Source organism: Muntiacus reevesi, chromosome 8, assembly GCF_963930625.1.
Source record: "Muntiacus reevesi chromosome 8, mMunRee1.1, whole genome shotgun sequence".
Classification (NCBI taxonomy): Eukaryota; Metazoa; Chordata; class Mammalia; order Artiodactyla; family Cervidae; genus Muntiacus; species Muntiacus reevesi.
Window position 1 is genome coordinate 62,413,245 of NC_089256.1, and position 5,379 is coordinate 62,418,623.

The following is a 5,379-nucleotide window of genomic DNA, read 5'->3' on the forward strand; positions in this document are numbered from 1 at the left end:
CATGCAAAGATGGGCACAATAAAGGACAGAAGTGGTATGGACTTAACAGAAGCAGAAGATATTAAGAAGAGGTGGCAAGAATACACAGAAGAACTATGCAAAAAAGATTTTCATGACCCAGATAACCACGATGGTATGATCATTCATCTAGAGCCAGACATTCTGGAATGAAAAGTCAAGTGGGCCTTAGGAAGCATCACTACAAAAAAAAACTAGTGGAGGTGATGGAATTCCAGTGAGCTGTTTCAAATCCTAAAAGATGATGCTGTGAAAGGGCTACATTCAATATGCCAGCAAACTTGGAAAACTCAGGAATGGCCACAGGACTGGAAAAGGTCAGTTGTCATTCCAATTCAAGAGAAGGGCAATACCAAAGAATGTTTAAACTGCCGCACAATTATACTCATCTCACACGCTAGCAAAGTAGTGCTCAAAATTCTCCAAGACAGGCTTCAACAGTATGTGAACTGTGAACTTCCCAATGTTCAAGTTGGATTTAGAAAAGGCAGAGGAACCAGAGATCAAATTGCCAATATCCTTTGGATCATAGAAAAAGCAAGAGAATTCCAGAAAACATCTACTTCTACTTTATTGACTATGCCAAAGTCTTTGGCTGTGTAGATCACAACAAACTGTGGAAAATTCTTTAAGAGATGGGAATACCAGACCACATTACCTGCCTCCTGAGAAACCTATATGCAGGTCAAGAAGCAACAGTTAGAACTGGACATGGAAAAACAGACTGGCTCCAAGTTGGGAAAGGAGTACATCAAGGCTGTATATTGTCACCCTGCTTATTTAACTTATATGCAGAGTACATCATGAGAAATGCTGGACTGGATGAAGCACAAGCTGGAATCAAGATTTCCAGGAAAAATATCAATAACTTCAGATATGCAGATGACACCACCCTTATGGCAAAAATCGAAGAAGAACTAAAGAGCCTCTTGATGAAAGTGAAAGAGGAGAGTGAAAAAGTTGGCTTAAACTCAACATTCAGAAACCTAAGATCATGGCATCTGGTCCCATCACCTAATGGCAAATAGATGAGGAAACAATGGAAACAGTGACAGACTTTATTTTCTTGGACTCTACAATCACTTCCGATGGTGACTGCAGCCATGAAATTAAAAGATGCTTGCTCTTTGGAAGAAAAGCTATGATCAACCTAGACATCATATTACCTTGCTGACAAAGGTCCTTCTAGTCAAAGCTATAGTTTTTCCAGTAGTCATGTATAGATGTGAGAATTGGATTATAATGAAAGTTGAGTGCCAAAAAATTGATGCTTTTGAACTGTGGTATCAGTGAAGACTCTTGAGAGTCCCTTGGACAGCCACATCAAACCAGTGAATCCTAGAGAAAATCAGTCCTGAATATTCATTGGAAAGATGCTGAAGTTGATGCGCCAATACTTTGGCCACCTGATGCGAAGAACTGACTACTTAGAAAGACTGAAGGTGGGAGGAGAAGGGGATGACAGAGGATGAGATGGTTGGATGGCATCACTGACTCCATGGACATGAGTTTGAACAAACTCCAGGAGATAATGAAGGACAGGGAAGTCTGGCATGTTGCAGTCCATGGGGTTGCAAAGAGTTGGACACAACTGAGCGACTGAACTGAACTGATTATTTGATTAAAAACAAGACCCAGATTCTCTTATAGCTGATACCTAGAACTATCATAATCTAATATTACCACAAAAGTAAGTTTTTATTGTTCTAACTTATTCTCTTCTAAAAAATATTTTTTTAAACATCTAGTACACTTTATTTGTTAAAGCATTTTCATGCAGATTATATTTCAAGTTTTTATCAGGGAGATAAAGTAAGTAAATATGAACTTACAATTAAATCACTTATCATTCCCCTTCATATCACTAACCAAAAAAATACAATAGTACAAATGCAAAATCACAATAGCAATAAAATATAAACCATCTAGGAACTAACATATTGATCGCACAAGACCCTTAAAGATAAAAGTAAAGCTTTTAATAATAAAGATATTATAATTGGATATTCTTAATAAAAAAAAAGGAATCTTGACCCCACCTTAAACCCTATACACATACACATGATGATTTATAAATCTAAGTGTAAAAGGCAATACAATGAAGCTTCTAAAATAATATAGGAGGGTTTCTTCATGAGCTTGAAAAATGCTATCTATAAAGGAAAAAAAGATAAATTGGATCAAATTAAAATTAACAACCTTCTCTACATCAAAGGCCACCATTAAAAGAGTGAAAAGCCACAACTCAAAAGACTGTAATACATATATTTGATAATAATGCATACCAAGAATATATATAGTCCTACAGTTTAATGAGGCAAGATAATTCAACTCTTTTAAAAAGGGTTAAATACTTAAATAGGCAGTTTATGAAAGAAGAATGGTCATCAAACTGACAAGTACTCAATTTCATTAATACCAGGAACATGCAAAATAAAACCATTATATGATATCACTAAACACTTATTAAAATGGATAAAATGCAAAAGTAAGTGTTGATGAAGATGTGGAATATCTAGAACCCTCATGCTGGAATTGTAAATGGGAACAACTATGATACAACTTAGGGATGAAACAATAACAACAAACAACTATTTTGGAAAACTTCTGGCCGTATCTAGTAAAGCTGACTACAGGCAAACTAAAGCAAAGGCAAACTCCACAACTGAGCACTTTTAGTCATAGACCCAACAGAAATACATACACTTGTTCACCAAAAGACATTTACAAGAATGTTCATAGCAGCACTATTTTTAGTAGTCCCAACTGGAAACAACCCAAATATATATCACAGTGGGTAAATTGTGGTATATTCATACAATGGAATACTACAGAGCAACGGGGAATAAACAAACTCAACTACATACAACAGAGTAGGTGAATCTCACGAAGACAATGTTGAGTGAATGATGCCAGACTCAAGTATATACTGCATGATTTCAATTTTATAAAGCTCAAAAATAAGCAAAATAGAAATCAGGACAGTGGTAATGGAGGACAGAGGGGATAATGTAGGCTTAGATTAATACTAGGAGGGTAGGTAAGGGTGGCTGCTAGAGTTCTCATGTTTTCTTATCTGGGTGCTGCTTACATAGGGCTTTCCAGGTGGCTCAGTGGTAAAGAATCCACCTGCTAATGCAGGAGATGTGGGTTCCATCTCTGGGCCATGAAGATCCCTGGCAACCCACTCCAGTATTCCTGCCCATGGATGGAGGGGCCTGGCAGGTTACAGTCCCGGGGTCACAAAGAGTTGAACATGACTGAGCAACTGAGCACACACGTACACTGCTTATATAAGTGGGTTTACTTTGTTAAAATTAGTCAAAGTGTACACTTACAACCTGTACACTTTATGTCTATTATATCGATTAAAAGTTTAGATGAGAGAGAAAAAGGAAAACATACTGGATTCCAGATCTTGAAAGAAGCAGAACTATAAATGAAAATTTTTAACTTAAAAAACACTAAAAAGGACATAAATGAAAATCTAAAAAATTAGTGAAAAAATGTTCATGGTTGGGATAATTTAACATTAAGATAAGTGTCCTCTCTACATATGTAAATTCAATGTAATTTCATAATGACTTTTGAGGAATTCAACTAATATTCTAAAACATATACTGAATAATAAAGGTGAATAAACAGCCAAGACAATTTTGAAAAACAAAAGCAGAGAAGAGTCCTTATCAAATATAATGAAATACTACAAAATGTGTTTCTGTGACAGAAGCAGACTAATGGGATGCTACAGAAGCAGACCCACACATATAAGAAGTTAAGGAAGAACGGGTTGTTTAATAAATAATTGCGGGGAAGACTGAACCTTTTCTAATAAGACTAATAATGAAGGTGGCTCCCTACCTTAAATCAAATTAAAAGGTAAATTCCATACAGTTGAAATACCTAAACTGAAATACCTAAAAAAGAAGCTATAAGGCAAACTGAAGAAAAATGATTCACGGTGCACAAACCACAAGATGAAAAATTATGGATTAAGAGAATTTGTTCAACAAAAACACAGCATAAACAAAGTTAACTGGATGACTTCTTTCACAGCTTATCAACATCTACTTACCTGGAAAGATGAGAGAATCTGTATATCCTTCCATGTGAGCCCTTGTGATTTATTCAGGTTGTAGGATAAGCTTTCTTTTAATCAATCCAAGGAGGATCAGAGTGACCAAACAAAGCAAGTTCTAACGGCAGGAAGCCGAAACATGATGCTCTGGAAGTTCCTTTCTGCACTGTCCCTTCTGTTGCTGGAGGGCCTTGGGGCAGCCCTTCAATGTAGGTGCTCTGCAACAAGTCGGCTAAGACAGGCTGACCCCGGAGCTTTTTGCAGTCTCTCCCCCAGGACACTGGTCAGGTCTCCGTAAGCCTTGACAAGGTTGGCACGTTCAATCATAGCAAAAGGAGACCTCACTTCTACATTGGCTTCCCGGTAATCGGTGAGGCCAGCATTCCCACGGGGCTCACGAACTCGTGCCAGTAGACTATCTGGACGTAAAGCTTCTTAGCATCATCTGCCCACATATTTCTAGTGACCCCAAGCGCACGAGCTTTATAATGTCCTACAATTGCTCCATCCAGACTTGCATGATTTATTCTGTACAATCGCACGCAGGTTAGTCCTCAAAACAGGATTTTGTCATTGCACCACATGAACAGAAAAAAAAAGAGTCCACGTCCACCCGAGCAATGGTCCTGTCCCTCAGACATTTTTCAAGGTGACAAACATCTGACAAAACCGCAACTTGCGGATGCCACCGATGCCAGGCTCCGTGTCCACTTGGTCTTAGATAGCCGTCTCCTTTCTGGTAGCAGGCCAGTTGCTTTCAAGAGAGATTTATTCCCCAAAACGACAGAAGAAAGAACCAAGGGCTGAAAAGACTCTCCGTGCCAGCGGACTGCACAGCTGGGCAGGCTCCGCTGAGGCCACGTGCTCAGCAGATCACCCTCCTGATGAGCCCGGAGGGCGCGTGCGTGCAGCCAAGCCTTGACGAGCCTGCGCACTGCGCCCCTCGGTCTCCCCGGACGCCTTCTAAAAGTTCTGTTTCCGTGCCATAATGAAGTCTGCCCTCCATACTCTCAACTGTTCTAATGAACCACAATTGTTATTATATTTTGGCTTGGATGTTTGAATCATCACAGTATTATGAGTAGCAGTTCTTTCAATTGGATCTGTTGTCATTTCACCACATGCTATCATCTTAGAAAAGTCTTCTTCTATAACCATAGGACGTTCTGTCACCATCCTATTTGTTTCTGTTCTAAAACATGGATCTTCCAAGGAGTCCTGGTTCATTTGAGTGTGATTTGAAACTTATGAGGATTTATGATGGCAAGCTGTGTTACACAGGT

General features: G+C 38.8%; 1 pseudogene; it reads right to left on the reverse strand.

Annotated features, from left to right (window-relative positions):
• Window positions 1-2,087: 2,087 nt before the first annotated feature.
• Window positions 2,088-5,102, reverse strand: LOC136172959 (uncharacterized; annotated as a pseudogene).
• Between the last annotated feature and the right edge of the window lie 277 nt (window positions 5,103-5,379).